At 44.0% G+C, this 18,165-nt stretch overlaps 2 protein-coding genes across 4 annotated transcripts in view; both read left to right on the top strand.

Annotated features, from left to right (window-relative positions):
* Positions 1-18,165, top strand: part of GRIN3A (glutamate ionotropic receptor NMDA type subunit 3A) — a 384,347-nt gene that overhangs the window by 189,247 nt on the left and 176,935 nt on the right. The window lies entirely within an intron of this gene.
* Positions 1-18,165, top strand: part of LOC127059068 (post-GPI attachment to proteins factor 4-like) — a 32,738-nt gene that overhangs the window by 10,880 nt on the left and 3,693 nt on the right. The window contains exon 1 of one of the 3 annotated variants that reach the window (XM_050987070.1): positions 11,914-12,127. The exons of 1 other annotated variant lie outside the window; for it this stretch is intronic. The gene's annotated coding sequence lies outside the window, so the exon portion shown is untranslated. Of the gene's footprint in view, positions 1-11,913; positions 12,128-12,262; positions 12,561-18,165 lie in introns of those variants that run through there. One more of the 3 variants, XM_050987073.1, reaches the window with a different exon arrangement.

The following is an 18,165-nucleotide window of genomic DNA, read 5'->3' as shown; positions in this document are numbered from 1 at the left end:
GTTTCTAACTCCAGTAGGCATCAATGTCTTACTGAGAGGGCACTGCATTTGAAGAGAGAAAAGCCTTCCTTCTAGTGGTGAGGAGCTGTGAATCACCAGATTGGGTATTTCAGCAGGAATTTCTCTGGATACAGGCTGAATTATTTGATGGGGTGGGTTTTTTGGGGTTGGGTGTTTTGTTTTGTTTTGTTTTGTTTTTTTCTTTTCGGTTTTGGTGGTTTTTTGGTTGGTTGGTTTTTGCTTTTTGGGGTTTTTTTTAAACTAAATTTATTTACAAGCAAACTTTCCACAAAATAAACAAGCTTTCTATAAAGACTCTATTAATAGTATCTTCTTTCTGTGTCCCACTGTTTGTTTTCCTGATTGGCAGATCCATCTTTCCTTACCATATTTGACAAAGAAAGATACTCCCATGTTCATGCATTGGCACAGATGTTTTAATTTTGATCCAACTCCACTCAAAGCAGGTCTTATTAGACCAGGTCTCTCAGGCCCTTCTCCAATCAAAATCAAGGCATTTTAACAAGGACCTGAGGTAAAATCAGGCTCTAAGTGCTGGAATTTAACCTTGGCTTACTTTGTATGGAGAGGGTACATATTTCACAAAATAAAAAAAGGTAATTTTCTGAGAAAGAGAATTGTAGTTACAAAGGCATTGGCAGTTCCTCTCCCAAAGTCAGAGTTTTATTTGGTTTTTTTTTTTTCCACACCAGCTTTACAGACATCATATCCGAATTCAGCAAATGGCAGGCCCAACATGTGCTTCAGTAAAACACAATCCTGCCAAAAATGCATGGAGAATTAGGTACTCCATGGTCTGTGCTTCTTCACTTCATGTCTCCATTCTGGAGTAACTTCATTTCCACTGATTATCTGTCTTGACAGCTTTGGGAAAATCCACCCCATCAGCCGGTTTATCCACGTAGCTACAGGCTAAGGGTCAGCAACATCAGTGTCCCTTTGGCTTTGTTCTTCATGGCAAGCTAGAAATGCCATGTTGGTGGCTAGAAAGCTAGGAATGACAGTGATTTTTAAATCCTGATGAAGAGTTACATTTTTATGTTCTGTTTCTAAGCCTCTGGGCAGCTGTGCCTACTTTCTCTTTGAATTTCTGCCTTGGTGTCCAGTGTTCCTGGACAGAAACCACACCTACAAATGGTCCTTTCTCATTTCCTCCTCACAGTCCCGGGTGCCATTTTCCAGGGAGCAGGAGGGTGATACTCGACAAAGGGGGATTTCTAACCGTCAACAGCAGGTAATTAAAGAAAAACTATTAACAATAGGTGATTACATGATGAAATTATTAATAACAAATAGAACTCCAACTTGGCAGCAATTGGTTTGAACTTGTTAACTCTGCAATCTTTAAAATAAATGGACAGCTTTTCTACTCATAACAAGCTCCAACTAAGACTGAGCTAATAGATAATGCAAGTCTGAAGTGAAATTTTAGTGCTTAGGTTTATTATCTTCATCTTTGCAGAGAAACATGAAAACACCTGTCAACAGCATCAGGTCAACAGAGTTCCTGATTTATTTGCATTGCCCAGAGATGCTGGACATGTCCCATCCCTGGAATTGTCCAAGGTCGCATTGGATAGAGGTTTGAGCTCTAGTGGAAGGTGTCCCTGCCCATAGCAGGGATTTCAAACAAGATGAGCTTTAAGTTCACTTTCAACCCAGACCATTTGTGATTTGATGTTTACAGTTTGAAATAGGTTTGCACCTCCTAAGCAGCACAAGGTTTTTGTGCCAGTACGAAGTTTGCTTTCACCCAGCTCCACTGGAACCGTCACCACTGAGAATGCCGAAAATAAGTACAGTCCCCATGCTGCAGATTACAATATAACTTGCTGCTATGCCCAAGAGCCACAGACCAACTGAATAATAGACAAGACTTCAGGCTGGATAAACATCTGAGTTCCTAAAGGGAAAATATAGTTTTCCCAGTGATTTTTTTCCCCTGCAGCTGCCAGAATGACTGGGTGAGCCAGTGAGCTGTTGCAACTTTGTGATCAAGTGTGAGAGCAGCTGGAACAGAGGAGTTGACCAGCTTGGCTGAAATCTGTTTTTACACAATATTGTCTAAAAATAATAAATAAAATAAAATAAACCTCGTATAACAGGGCTGGAAAGCTGAACACCTCAGGGATTTCTTAAAAGGTTGTATTCAGACCTCCACTGTTAAAAAATAAAAGCCACAATGAATGACAAAAATTAGCGAACATGTTTTCCACCTACAGCATTTCTTTACAGCTGGGGAGCACTTACCTAACTCAGAAGTGGTTGATAAATGATTGATTCTTAATGCAGTTGTTCACTAAAATTTTTGAAACCAAAAAGGTGCTTTTTATGCTTCATAAAATGGGCTCCAAATGAGGGTTTCCAGTTAGCATACCTTTAAGCTCTTGTGTTTTTCTTCCCCTTTCTTTATATTGTGTTTTTTCTGTCCTCTGCATATTTTTGTCTCAGGTATAGAACCCATGAAGAATAGATTTATGTCCTCTCTGCAAAAGCCCTAACTGAAATGGGGACAGCCACGACTTTTTATTTAATTTAATGACAGAGTCTTTTATCTCTGTGCACCTTGGCATTTCCTCAATTTCCTGCAGAGTACTCCTACCCTTGTACATTCAGTTCCATATCTGTCTTAATCACCATGCTTCAGATAAGCATTCAAACAGACTTTGAAGCCACTTTTTTATACAGCACATACCACAGACCAAAGTGTTCGGGGAGGCCCTAAAATGGGACTTAAAGGGAAAGTTCAAGCTTCTAGCTGGATTGTGATGCTAAAAAGGAAATGGCTGCGCTGCAGGATACATGTGGATTTTCCACACAGCCTGCTAACACAGCCTGCAAACTCAAGACTGAGCTATTGTTTCCCTCCAGTAGTGAGAATGTTCTGCTTTCCTCAGTGTTGTTTGTAGAGTAACTGTCATCTCCTTGTGAATTGTTAGGCAGAGATAACACAGTAGATGAGGGAAAAATAATACAAGAAAAAAGTCTGAGTGGTAAGGAGAGAAAGAGAGGGATTAATAATACTTTTATTAATACTTGAGATACTTTTGTGGAGAGCACTTGAGATACCTTTGTGAAGAAGATGGGAGAGCCAAGCAATCCAATGCCAGTGCAGAGGAACTGCAGAGAAAGTCTTGCAGCAATTTGCAATTACTTAGTCAGGAGTGTGACAGATATGGCTGCTTTTTCCTGAACCTCACAGTCCTTCACTTGCAAATGCTACAAGAAAGAGTTGAGCACTTTACAAAATTACAGTTGATTAAGAATTGGAGTGATGGAAGCAGAGTGTTTCTTGGAAATTATGTGCACATGTTTTTAGCATAAGCAGAGGGGAGCCTGGCACTGAGAAACCACCAAAGACCCAGAGATGAACTGAATAAAAAACGTTGTGTAAGGAACAGCCTAGAGAGGAGACAATTTGAGCTTGCAGTGTTGGTGTGCTCAGGCTGTGGGCACAAAAGGAGACTTGGATGGACTGAATCTCCTGTAAACAAGAAATGCACAGCCTTGTGACCAGGATTGTGCTGAGCATCACCCATTACCTGTTCCAACCTCTATTCCAAATTAAAAGGACCTACAAAACCCTAAATACTGTCTTTCCCTCAAGTTGTAGGAGTAGTTGTAGCCACCAAATTTGCTATGAAAGCCCAACATATATGTGTGAAATGCATCCTCTTTGGTAAGGTGGAAGGTGGAGACACAGCATTGTGAATTATTCCCATATTACCCAGATGTGTCTGTAGGTACGCAGGTAAATTTGGATCTTTGCACACCGGGGACAGTACCTAAAGTGATCTTTGATCCAGCAGAACTGTGCTGCTTCCAAGAGGAAAGGCCCTATGTGAGATGGTCTGGGAGCTGATCTCTCTCCCATCTGCTGGTGAATCTGAGGTTGTGGTGAGCAGAAGGCTCTGCCCTGGAGGGCAAAGAGAAATCCTCTCTTTTGTGAGAGGATTCGTGGGCCTGGAGTCTGCTGAGGAAATAGCAAAGCACAGATTCGTCCCAAAGGTGGGAACAGAAGGGCTTTGGCCAATCAGTTCCAGGTGCTGTCAGTGGCAGATGAAGAAAGGGATTGCAGGTTGCACACTCAAGGAAAGAGATTGGACAAATGGGCCCAAGAGCACAAGAAGCAGCCAGCCTAAGATAATAAAGTGGAAAAGTGACATCTTCAGGCAACCAGTGATTGGGCAAAGCAAAATAGTACCCAAAACACTAACAGCAGACTTACTGCCGTAAAAGAGATAACAGGATTCCAAATTCAGTGGAGCAAAGCCCTGTGCATTAATATTTCTGTGGTAAAAGTCTATTTTTGTGTCAGCACACAAATTAGCCTTTCATTCCCTAGGTTGTTAACTGGAACCACAGCAGCTGCTTCATGATAAGGCAGTGCCAGGCACCACAGGAGAGCAGGTGTGAAACACAGCCCTCAGTGTGTCCTGTGGCACTTGGCATATCTGTTCACTGCCTTCTAGATCAGATCATAGAGGTAAAGTAAAGGAAGAAAGAGTCTCAGAAAGGAAAAAAAAATGAAAAAGTAGAAAATGCATATTAGTAGAACATACTTCCAAATAAAAGTACCAGACCTGTCATACGTGTGTACAGGTCTTTGACCTCTCTCCTTAAAAACAATTACAATAGATAAATAAGTAAAATGAAGGGCTTGTACTTCCTAACCCCCTTAATTTACTTGTACACTGGCTACAGACAGTGATTGTCTTGTTCTGCTATTTTGATCATTGGTACTTTGAAGCAAAAATAGAAACACCAGTGTCTTAAAAGACATCCCTTTCTTAATGGCTTATTTGTGCAAGAGACACTTTCATGTTACCAAAGTGTGATAAGCAATGACAAGATTAATTTTAAAAGCTGACCTTTGAAGCACAAAGCTTCAGTCCTTGCTCAAATTTTGTCCTTGAGGTTTGTTGTGGTGTCCCCTCCTCTTGGTATGACTTTATCCTTACCTCATTGTAAGGTAAGGATAAAGCACATCATTGTAGCTAAGGTTTTGCTGTGAAAATAGGATAATTTTTGGTTTTCCTCTCAGTATTGTGAAGCTGCCTATGTTGTTTCTGTGGACATGAAATGGAATGAAGGGTGGTGCTGCAGGGTGCTGTGCTAGGTACACATTAGTTAGGGCCAACAGTGGAACTGTATTTGATAAGATCAGGTACTTTACCTAATGATATCCACCCAGTGCAGTGCAGTGTACATCAGACCACACAGCAGTGTATCACTCCATAGCATCCTTGATCTAGCCAACAATTGCTGCTTGTTGATGTTATTTAGGATTTTATAATTCTCTTGACAGACCAGCTGACTAAAGAAAATGAACACACATAAAGCTGTAGCCAATGCAGTTGAACTGAGTTCTTGCTTTTCCATTGAATGAAACTGCTTTTTTTTTCTATTACTATATTATTAGATAGTTATTCTTACCTAAGTAGCATAGTAGGATACTTACAACTCATATGTGGGGTGAGAGACACTGATCATATTTTGCCCAGGTGTAGGAAAGAAATTCCATTGGTCTCCTGACCAGAAGGGACTTGGATAGAAATGTTTCAGTTGCTTATATATGCTGCACAAAAGTTTCTCACTTACTTCTGTTTTGTCATGTTCCTTCCCTGTTGCGGTGTGGGTTCAGTTCCCATTTGTATTGTTTTCCCCGTTGGTGTTGTTCTCCCCATCTTATAATGTTCTCCACATTTTGTATCCCTAAGCCTATGTTGATGGTTCAGCCCTGTTTTCCCCCTCTCCCTGAGTTGGTTCCCTCCCGTTCTGGGAAAGCTGCCAAGCCCTTGTCTCCACCCCCGTTCCCTTAGCAACCACCCCACTTGTTACATTTTCCCCTCCTCCCGGGCCCTGTCCATCTCCCGGAACCCTACCCACTCTTCCAGAAACTTCTCCCTTTCCCTGAGGATGATTGGGCAGAGACTCCAGGCCCCTCCCAGTCTTATGTATCATTAGTTCTCACCTATGTCAATCTTACCCAATTCCCCTCCTTACTTTGCCTTTATTGGTTATGTGTTGTATCAATGCCTCTGTACCACCCCCTTTAAATGCTAGTGTTTTTCGCTCCTCCTCGCCTTATCCCCCTTGGGACTCCCCTGGAGACAATAAAGCCTCTGGACTTGCACCAACTGGGCTAAGGTCCTCTTTTCTCCCGTGGCTTCTCCACACCTTTGCCGCTCCCTCGAAGCTGCATTGCCTGTCGAAGGCGCTGCCCAGACGCCCCTGGCGCACCAGGGTAGTGCCCTCCCGCTGCTAGCTGCTGCAGTGCTCCCAGCTAGCCGGCGCAGCCTCCTCCCCACGGATAGGGGAGTCGAGTGCACTCGACGCAGCAGCGTGGCACTTCCCTAGTTGTCTTCCTCCTGTAAAGAAATACTTGATGCTAAATGGAGAATATTTATGTGAATTGAAGGAGCTCTCTCCCTCCACTGACACCCAGAACATCCTGGCAGGCAATGTAAAGAAGACAGAATGGAAGATTCCAGTCAGTGAGAAACCCAGGCTGAAAAGTCTCAGCAGGGATTATTAGTGATTGCCTTGCTGCCTCACTGCCCAGCTGCCATAGTGATCAGGAGAAATGAAAAGCCCAGGAAATGGAGCACAGGCTTTACTGTCTTCTTCCCTTTCCCTCACTCATTGTCACTCTTTTATTTTCTTTTTTTTTTTTCTTTTTCCTGGCACCACACCTGGTGGTGCTGGAACCACCTTAATTTGCTATTTGTGCAGAGGATTCCTGTGTGCAACAGTTCCTGGAAATAGTGATATGAAGAGTTTCCTGAAAAGGAGCTTGTCTCTATTATCCATAGTTATTAATTGAAGTATATAAGGAGATGATCTTGAATTTTAAACAGTCTTCCAAAAATTACTCCGTATTCTAGTAAGCTCTTTACTGACACATTAAGAGACCAGAAAAGGAAAGTGAGCTTTTTTTTTGTGAGCTTTTTTTTTTTTTCAGTGAGCTGAAAATATTAATTACTCATCAGCAGTGAAAATTACCAAATTTGCAAAATAAATTCTAGATGCAAATCACTTGCATCTTTATACTAGCAAATGTAACTCCTGTGATTATAGCAGGTTTTCCTTCTAGATCCTGGACTAGTCACAGACTTTTATGTCTTTCTTCAAGAAAGGCAGGTGCCCCTACTTGGTTTCCCAGTCTTGTCTAAATTTACATATTAAAAGAAAAATAAGTTAACCTGAATGAATTAAAAATCTAAACTAGAAGTAAACCATTTTGGTCTCTGTGTTACATTCACTATTGCATGGAATGAAAAAAAGGTAACAAAACACCATTCAGCTAAACTGAATTTAAAAACCTTTTAAACTTCAAATAGTGCTGCCCCTTAGAGATTTGAAGCAGTTTTAAAATAGTTATAATTTGATACAATTTTCCTGAGAGTCTTTATGTAGTTAAAACCTTGTACAAGTGGTACTCAGACTTTCCTAGACAGGCCATTTCTCTTGTGCCAGCATCTGACCTTTAGTTCCAGAAGTGCTCGCCTAAAATTTGCAGTGAGAGAGAGCAGAGAAATTGCTAACACTCTGTGCTTCTCACACAGATGAGAATTTGTTAGTGCAAAGAACTTAGGGACCATACAAAATAACTTCTACTCCATTTTGCAAGAGAAAGTAAAAGTTTTCCATCAGTCCCTGGGGGATAAATCCTCCTGACTCTCAGTTTGGAAATCTCCTGGTTTGCCTTTTCACCTCATTCTCTTTTTTAGCATCAGCATCTTTTTTTAGCAAAAACTACAGTGTTCCAGACCATTCTTCTATGTTGCAAGACAGAGCAAGTAACTGAGAGCCAACGTATTTTAACAGATATTTTGAAGAGCCAGTAGACTTTATGTCTAAATTGAAATTGTTTGTCCCTTTCTTAGGAATACTCCGTGGTCTGCAAGAGTCAGAAGGTTGGAGCAAGAAGGAGGTTGGATCACCAGAGCATATGCCACTAAACTGGCCAAGGTACATCCAGTTCTCTGAGTGTCACCAGGCTTGCAGTATTTCTGCAGTTCCATCATCATTTAGCACATTTCTGTGCTGGCTCGCTCTGGTGTTCTTTTAGCTGTGAACAGCCTTTTCTAATGGTTTGATTGGAGCAGCTAAAGAAGCAGAGGAAAAGGATGTGTGTGGTGGGGAGGGGTGCCCAATAGTTTCTGGACTAGACTACAGTGAGCGTGTTTCTGTCATCTTCAGATGTGCAGCTTGGGTAGAAGAGATTACAGGAACAGGGTTTAATAATTCATCTGCAAGAATAATTAGCTATTGGTAAGGGCCTGAAAAGTCTGGTTGTGGTTGTTTGTAGGAGACTTTATAGAGGGAAAACTTGCGAAATATGGTGGTTAGTCCTGAAAAGAACCAAAACCAAATGCGCAGACCAGGATTAAAATGAGATTAGACTACTTCAGCCTTTTTAGAGAATACTAAAGTACCCTAGACAGCCAAGCCAGCATGAATCCATCCCTGCTGGAACTGTGTTTCCTCTGACTGTTGCTGTCTGAAGTTAAACTCAGTGGCCCTGACATATAAGCTCATTATGTCTCCAATAAACGGCAAAGGACTTTGAACACTCTTTGTCCCCAGTGATCAATATTGAGTCTGAAAGAAAATAAAGAGAAAGCTACTACCCCTCTATGTGATTTGGTTAATATCCTCAATATTGTATTTATATTCAAAATAGCCATCAGAAATGTCTGCTGCTTCTTACAAAAGCAGAATGCAAGCAGGAAATATTAATTGGGGTTTTCACCCCTATAAATAATTAGCAGGGGAAGAAAATTATTTTCAAAGTTAGCCTTTGAAGTGAATAGCATATACAAGGAGAATATATCCATTGTGCAGCTGATAGTACAGGAATAACCATGGAATCATCTGGTATCTGTATGTAAAGGAAGAGGTGTATGTTTGTGGAAGAGGTACAGCCTTTGCAGGTTACTTACATACTGGCACAACAAGTTCTGGCTGAAGGAGGTAAGCCCCAAATATGTGTTTGCTGCTACTTCAGGCAGTGCCTTGCAGAGCAGAGCTGAGCGTGTCCATCCTGCTGAGCAGAACCTTTGGACACCCTGAACAGGAAGCTGTTTGTTTGATTTGTTGGCTGAATAATCAGCACAAGCAGCTCAAAATCAACAGGAGTTGATTTTGATGCATACCCTCATGCCCTTGCCTTCTGGTAAAAGTATGAGGCAGTAGGAGGAAAGCCAAGGAACTGGGAGGGGACAGGGAACACGAGTTAGAGTGAAGATAATTTGACAGTGATATACAAGGACACAAATAAAACAACTCAGAGCACACCAGGCTACTCAGTTCAGCTCCCCCAAGACCATGAATGTCTGCCTTGCCTGCACATTGAGCAAGCATCTAAACACCACCTGCCTGCCTTGTCCTGCCTCTGACACTCATGCTTATGAAAAGCAGGAGCTGTACCTGATCTCAGGCAAAGCAAATAAAATATTATTCCCATTTCCCTGCACAAATGCTCAGTGCTATCAGAGCTGTTACAGTGGGTGGCAGAGGGGAAAGGTGCTTTCACAATGGAAAATACTGGGATCTGGATGGTTGAGCTGAACCTTTGTTACCTGGATAAATTCTTATCCCAAGATTTTTTCTGATGATAGTTTAAAGTCCTATCCTGTTATTGTACAGTCTGAATAATTTAATAATTAACTATTTCTTCTGAGCATTTCAGGTTGCAGTTAGGTTACTGCAGGAGCAGTTGGGTCCCCAAATGTTCATCTCTGCTTTCCAAAACCCTCCCAGCTTTCCAATGCCATTTGGTGTGGGGAACTGCATGGACAAAGTTACCCAACTAAAACAGAACTCACCTGAAGAAAAAGTTCGTTTTTCAGGTACATCAGTGTCCCTTATGCTCATGCACGGCAGGAAACACCACCATGATAAGAATGGATGAGTAATCAGGAATTAGAGGCTTCCACTGTCCTTCTGTGCTACTGCCCCAAAATCCCTTGAGACTCTTTTCCCTCAGTCTTTTGGGCCTAACAGAAGCTGTTTTAAAAAAATAATTGTTTAAAGATGAAAGTCAAGTGTACCCTGAAAAGCATGCAAGTGAGCAGAGAGGAAGTTGCGAAGATTGCACAGAAATCACACAACATTACAATGACCTAAATATTTATGCCCAAAGATAAGGCCTTTGGGCCCCTTTTTTTTCTTTTTAATTTACTATTCCTGGTAATAAATTCTGCTGGCTAAAACATCCAAAATGTATTCCTGGGTGCAGTGTAGTAAGTGTTTCTGCTGATGCTGCTCAATAGTTATTCTCCCACGTGCAAAAAACCCCATGTTTTGTTTCTGCAACTCTCATCCTGGAAAGAACATAATAACAGACCTTCTAGGAATGTATAAGCTTTTCCCCACCTCTAGTACTCTTACATACCCATTTTTCTCTGCTCTGTTCCAGAGTCTGCTGTGTTTTCAGTGCAACAAATTTTGGGGGCATGAGAGCATTTAAGTGGATAGTAGAGTATAAATCACTGTCATTAAAAACAGAAAAAGAGGCAGAGGTGGTCAGCAAAGAGAGATTTGGGAAAGCAAATCATCCGAGAAACTATGATTTATTATTTTGAGAGTAACATGCATCTTAGTAAGCTAATGGGCCTTCCAGCATGGCTAATCTGTTTCTAGGAAGTCACTACAGGAACCCAACTGTGGTGCTTGAAGGTGTTATTTTAGGCATTACTGTTCCTCTGGCTTTCTCCCCTTCTTCCATGTTGTCTCTGCAATAAAAAGCCCTAGGTGTGGGTCAGCAGAAGGAAGACTAAGGATCACAGGCATGCAAAGCTGATTTCCTTTGTTCATCATGCTTATAAGAGGGAATAATAGAAATTGCTACGTTAAAATTAAAGAATATATATCATGCTAGAAGCTTCTGATTACAGGACTGGACACTAGCAACATTCTAGTTGTGCTCAACAGAACATGGTATTTACTGAAAGGACCTAAGGGATTTTTTTCTTGGTAGGTTTTTTTTTTTTTTCTTTCTTTCCCGAGATTCTTCTAAGATGTAAAAGAAGTCTGAGCCTGAAACAGTTTAGCCCAAATACATGCACTTGCATTTTCTGGAGCTGCAGGCACAAACCCAAGGAGTTCCTACAATCACAGACAGTAAACTTTCCCTAAAGCGTCTTTCAGGTAACCAGTTAATTAGGTGTTATGGTCACAGGGTTGAAGGATGTGTGTGTATGTAAGAGCAGGGAAGTGGAACACAGAGAAAAGCACTGGGGGTGGGAGGAGGGGGAGTGAACCGGTCAGAGGCAGTCTTGGGGCAGTTTGATAAAATGTCTGAATCCTGAACAGGCTGATATAAATCTTTGTGTAGCTGTTGAGCCTCCCCACTTCAGCCAATACACCTGTGAAGACTTCACTGCAGACTGAAAAAGCTTTTTACCTGTCAGTGGGTGACACGCACATAACCAACCTGCTGGTGACTCTTGACACTTTTCTGCTCGAGTTTGCGGAGCCCCGGTGATCCTCTCCGCTCCCGGGAGTGAGGCGAGGGTCCGGAGCATCCAGCAGGTCCCAACGCGGGAGAGCAACGCCCCCGAGGCGCAGGAGCTGGCGGGGACACCAGGCAGAAGTGACATCGGGCAGAGAGGACACCCGGCAAAAGTGACACCCGCCAGAAGTAACACTCACTAAAGGTGACACACGGCCCTGGTGACACCGGGCAGATGTGACACCCTGGCTGGGGAGGGCCGGGGAGCTGCGCTGCCCTGCGGCTGTCCAGCCGCTCGGGGACCGCAGAGCAGGAATGAGGAGCTGCGCAGCCGCCACCGCCCCGTCCGTCCCCCTGGAGCTCGGAATTTACTCCCGAACCTGCTTCCAGGGCTGGTCCTCTCCCCTGTGTGCGGTGACCCCCTCCGGCCATCTCCCCTTCCCCTCCTTCCTGGCGCATCCCTGTACTGGCAGAGTCACATGTTTGGTCTTTGATGCCTTTAATCCCACCCTCAGCGCCCGAGAGGGAGGAGAGAAATTTGCGGAAGAGAAGTGAGCCACACGCAGAGAGCAGGATCCCGGCGGGAGCGGAGCCGCGGGAGGGAGGGAGGCGGGAGCGGCCGTGCGGGGCTACCCAGCGGATCGGGTAAATCTCCCGCTCGGATCGGGGAATGGCCCGCTGGGACCGCGCTGTCCCGCAGGATCCTTCCCCTTCCCCTGTGGGGGATAAGGGGACGGGCGGTGCACCGAGGCTGGGGAACGGGGAAGGGGGGGGGCACGAAGTTATGGCTGATGCGCAGCCCTAACTGCTCATCGGGACTGGGCTTGCCTGCTGTGGCTGCGGCATCCAGGCAAGCAGGGAGGTGAAAACCCTCCAGGGATCGAGGAGATGTTTCTGTGCTCGCTCCGGGGATATGCCTGTACGTGGTGAGGAGCGAGGGCAAGTGGCCAGAGCCTGGCCGCGCCCCAAGAAACGGCCCCTCCCTTAGGGGAGATGAGTGGAACTCTCAAGGGAACGGGGAAAAGCCAGCCAGCTTCTGCCCTGAGCTTGGTGCCACCCGGAGGAGCCCTCGCCCGAGGTTAGAAGCGTGGCCAGAATCTCTCTGGTCTGAAATCTGGGCAAGGAGCTGAGGACTGGGTACGCTGAAATGCCCTCTGTGTGTGTCTGCAGGAGAGCAGAGAGTGGAGGTGGGATCAGCTTTTCTTATCTAATGCCCTCTCCTCTTTGACCATCCCTACTGAGGTAACTGCCATTATTCCCGGTGCTTTACGGGTCACCTTGTGCTACCTGGCAGCTCTCCCGAAGGGAACGAGGAGCACCTAAGAAACTCAATGGCCGAAGTCGCTGATATTTAGAATCAAAGGCTGTTGAGGAAATTTGTGCTGTGATGCAGCCAAACATGAATCGATGCTGATGTACACTACAGGTTCCTGGGCTTCTCTCCTGCAGTCATTAAGAAAATAATTTATGTACAATCATTAGGGCACATCAGGTTCAGCAAGCATTTGCAAGCACAAAAGCCAGGAGGAACACCCTCCTGCACACGTGAAATCTGCTGATTTCTTGTCTGTCAAACAAGGGCATTACTAATCGTACCAAAGATTATTTTTCAGCTTGTGCATTTACCTCATTTTCTCCCCTTGGGGCACAAGCAGATCACCAGGATCCCCCAGAACCAGAGTATTCCCAGGGTATTCCATTCACCACGCCTTCCTGTGCAGGATAAACACTCTGGCTTCTGCCTTGTGGGGGGAGGGGAGGAAGAGAGTGTATATTCCTCAGGCACAAGTGGTGAATACAGAGAAATCAGTAGTTTAACAATAGTAGAGAGTCTCTTCAAAGAGGAATGCTTTTTATCAATATGACGAACATTTTTCTTTCAAACAGACGTTTGAATCACAATACTCTGGCTGTTGTCTTGTACAGTTTTGCATTTTGATTGTTACATAGACCTGTCCTAACCAGAAATTTACAGGTTTGTCATCAAAGGCCTTTGTTCACAAATATTCTATTTCCTTATTCATGTGCTTTATTCTTCACAGTCATAAACAACAGTAAAGGTACAACATCTGCAGTGCTAGCAGCCATCACTGCATCTGTTCCTTTTCTCTCCTTCCATTCTTACACCCACAACTCTACTGGCACCAGTGAATTTTTAAGAGAATTCATCATTGTGGGAATAACAAAAAGGTGTTATTAATGATTAGATAATAATTACATTTAATGATAAAAATTGTAAATGGTGATTAATGAATAATTCAATTATAATTTAATGGTGATTTAGCAATGATTTAACAAAAATTAATAATTAATCTGTGATGAAATGGTAATTAATTGAACCATGTTTTAGTTTCTGATTTCAACAATGATTTAAACCATGATTAGGCTCTGCTACTTACTATACTTCTACACCTAAAGCTATAGCTGGATATATAAATGTCATGAACATACAATATGCATTTACGCTAAATGTAAAATATGTTTCCTCATTATAGACATCAGGGGTTGGGTAAGGGGGTCTTAGCCTCCAGGAGTGTCCTTGAGCAGTGTCCCGGCTCACGGGGAGATCTCCAACCAGCCACACAAGAGAGCTCTGTGGGCTTGCAGGGGTCACAGGAATCTACAGCCCACAGGGACTGAGGTAGCCAAAAACTCTTCTGCATCGGTGCAGGGGTGCAGCTGTAGCAGCTCCAGTTTTGTCTAATCCTGGTTCAGGTGGGTACCTTTAGCTCCTGTAAAACATGGCCTAGACACCTGAATTCCTGGGAAGACAGGCCTGGCAGAGTCACAGAATGAGGCAACTTGGAAGGGACCACAGTGGGTCATCTGATCCCACCTCCCTGCTCCAGCAGGGTCATTCCAGGGCCCATTGCACAGGATTGTGCCCAGGTTCTGAAATTTCTTCAGTGAGGGGGACACCACAGCCTCTCTGGGCAATCCGTTCAGTGCCCAGTCATTGCACAGGGAAGACGTTCTTCCTTACATTCAGGTGGAGCTTCCCAGACATCAGCTCCTGCTTGTTCCTCTTGTGCCACTGCTGGACCCTATGTCCATCTCCCATCTATCCCCCAGGCCCCTCTCCTAACCTCTCCCTGGACACACTTACAGATGCCCTCTCAGCCATCTCTTCTTGAGGCTGAACAGCCCCAGCTCCCTCAGCCTTTCCTCATATGAGAAATGCTTAAATCCCTTCATCATCTTTTGGAGCACAGGTAGCTTTTTCTCCAGCCTTTCCAGTCAAAGGGAAGGGGGTTTGAAATCTGGCAAACCAACAAATGGTCACAGGATTGGTGCCACAGCCAGGGGTGTAGCTTGGACCATAGGATGTACTTGCAGAAACCTGTTGGGACTGCTGGGGTCCTTCTGATACAAAGAGGGAATTTCAGTGACAGGCTCACCACGCTGGTAAGGGCCTTAATTTAAAGCTGCTGTGGGAGGGGAACTGCAAGCCTTTCAGTGTAAAGCCAGGGGTAGCAAGAGAGGCCCAGAACATGGGTAAGGATCACAGATCAGCAGGAGCATTCAGGTAGCACAAAGGAATTCCAGCCATTCTAGCCACTACTTTGCATTCATCAGAGTCCAACTTACCTGCCTCTGTGCAAAGGCATGGGGAATGAATACAGGGAGCTGGAGTCATGGGCACACTTGCAGGGCTGGCAGCTCCTTGGCATCATGGCAATGTGCTGGGTTGGCTCCTGAGACTGCAGTGGTAGAATGGAAAGATACAGAATCTTTAGCAAGGGCAGGTGGGGGAGATGAGGAGGGGTCACCCTCTATGTCAGTGACCAGCTGGAGTGAATGGAGCTCTGCCCAGGGATGGATGAGGAGCTGTCCAACAGATGATGAATCAGGATTAACGGAGGACAGGGACAGGTGACTTTATTGTGGGGGTTTGCTACAGGCCATTGCACCAGGACCACCAAGTGGATGAATCCCTCCATAGACAGACTCTTGTGATCACAAGCCCTGATTCTCTTGGGGTACCTCAACCCCCTGTCACACCTACCAAAATCACAGACAGCTCTCCAAAGTCATTGCCTGAAGTCTGTGTTTAGCCGATACCTTGCAGACCTCTTCTCAGGCTGCTCTCCACTCCTACTTCCATCTGATCTGACTGCAGGGTAGAAGCGGAGGGAGCATTGCTTTCCCATGGGATTGTCCTGCAGGGAGGCAGCCAGGTGAAATGGGCTCTGTGCATGTTTATGTGATCAATATACATGAGAAACAAGATAGAAGTGGGGGAAATATCTGTAGTGAGTATATATTGAGTTCACAGCCTCTTTCACTGGTGGCATAGTCTTATCCTCTTAGTTCAAACAAAATGGACAAAGTGTCATTCATCTGCCACAGCTATGTCCCTTGTTTCTTAGTGCAGTAGCTTTCAAACTGTGCTTCATGGATTTCTAGGGGTTTATGAACAACCTGTCAAAGTTAACTACAGTCTGATGAGATTAGCAAGCCAGCCTATGATGAAATTTACATTCCAGTTTTAACTCTGCAGTTTCCTGTGTTACCTAATTGGTCACGGTTACACCCTGCCTATTTGTGCATTTTTACTGTTCCAATTGTGCTTAAATTCCATGTCCTTGGACGGAAGAGGTCTGTACATTCACTGACACAACCTGAGGAATGGCAGATCAAACCAGACAGCAGTGCCTTCAATTTCTATCTCATGCACCACATAATTTTTGCAAAGGGCCAAGTCCTCTGCCCCTCTCTAGCCACTTCTCTTACATTTCAAGCTGTCATTAAACTGTCACAGTGTTGCATCTTTAGTACACAGATCATAAGAAACGAAAAGTTTTAAGGGTGCTGAGAGCTTAAGTGCAGCAGCCCTGATCTCTGCTGACTTACCTGATGATAAGATGACAGATGTCACTCATCATCTACGAACAACAAAAGAACAATTGCTTTCAGCAGCGCCTGAGGAGGTGAGAGAAATATTTGGTACCTGCCAGTAAAATGCAATCAAAAACAACTACTGGTCTCTTACCATTAGGGTTCCTCTGATGGTTTTTTAGCAGCTCTTGCTGGGATGGTTTGGATTTTCTAGGGAGCCCAACTCCCAGTTTGGCCTGGAAGTGCAACAATCAGATCTGTAGATGTTTGGCTTCTGCTGGACACTGCTGTTGTCAAGAGGGGCCTGACACACTGCAGAACTATTATCTGGCACCTGACCTGCTGAAAGCTGTCAGAAAACAAGAGGAATTGCAGATGAGAAAAGCTGGCCATCTGGCCCAGTAATAGGGATCAGCTCATGGCAGGGACCTCAGGTTCTGGAATTTGAGGATATCTGTACAGTCCCTGTCAGCATGTCCATATGTTACAGGAGATATCTATGGCTCCTTGGGAAGCTTCCATTGTATTCCTCAGATTCAAGCAGGATGTTTGTCTCAGCACCACAAAGGCCTTGTCTCTGCCAGAGAGGGTTCATCAGCAGGGGAGCTGGTCCTAAGCTGGCAGGTCTTCTGCATGGTGTTAGGCTGGGGTGTAGAAAAGCTTTTCACACAAAGGTTTCATCTTGGGTGCTTCTATAGGATCAGAAGTGTTAAGTACCACTTGTGTGAGCACCATTACTCCCACTACTGCTATGGCCCAGTTGGGACTGTGACAGCCCATGACATTTCAATGACATTTTCCAGAGCCTGCCTTTGTCCCCTCTTTCATTCCTTTATAGAGAGATGACACTATGGCTCTGACCAAATGACTTCATCCAGCTGTTTTTATGTTAGGAAGCAAATGGCTTTTCCCACTGACACTGAGAAGAAGTGTAGATAGGCCAAAAAGAGTAATTTAATAATATAATTGTACAGGAATAGTTTTATCTCTGTCTCATGGTGCAGGAAGGAGAAAGCAGATGGTCTCTCTCATATTCTAGAGGAATCTAAAATTTTGCAGCTTTGAAACACATAGGAAACTTTTTTCCAGGAGCAATCCAGCAGATTAAAAGCAAGATTAGTGACATAAGAGAATTCATGTGAACAGTCTGATTGCCCTGATTTTTGTGTAAGCTTCGGAAAGCCAGGCTGTGAGGTGTTCAGGGCAGCCAGAGAAACAGAACAGAAAAGCCAAATACGCCAAAATCTAACTTGTGTGAAGGTGAATGTTTGCTTAAAGTGAGTGTGTGTGTATGTGCATAAAATATATTATGTTTTTATAGGAATTCTATATATAGAAAATTCTATCTATAGAATTTTCAGTTTAAAATTCTAGGCATATACTTTTAGATTGCATCCTTTTAAATAAGAAGTAGGAGTCAATGGCTCAATTACATGTAAATGTTGCTGTGCCCATGTATTTCACAGGGTCTAGTAAGGAGGAGACATCTGAGAGAAACAGACATGCACATTACCCTTAGCATACACAGGCCCTTAGTGAAGTAAATTGGTGGGTTTGTTATATGGCTTCACACTCAGGGGAGGAGTGTGAAAAAAACCACATTTGGAAGTGTGTGAGCAGCAGGAGGGAAACATATGTACCTCCAAAGAGGTAAAAGTTTGTCTCTCCAATATGTGCTAGACTAAGATACAAGAATTCTGGTTTTGCTTTGTGGCTGTGATCTAAATATTATTATGTCACTGTCACCAGAGACAAGTACCTAACCTTTAATTGAAAGGGATTTCCACACCTTGCCTGTTGTTACATGTTTGAAGCACAGTAACACACTAAGTCCTTTAGAGCTT

The sequence above is a fragment of the Serinus canaria genome, chromosome Z (genome assembly GCF_022539315.1).
Source record: "Serinus canaria isolate serCan28SL12 chromosome Z, serCan2020, whole genome shotgun sequence".
Classification (NCBI taxonomy): Eukaryota; Metazoa; Chordata; class Aves; order Passeriformes; family Fringillidae; genus Serinus; species Serinus canaria.
Note: the sequence above shows the minus strand (reverse complement) of the source record. Positions and strands in the feature narration are given on the sequence as shown.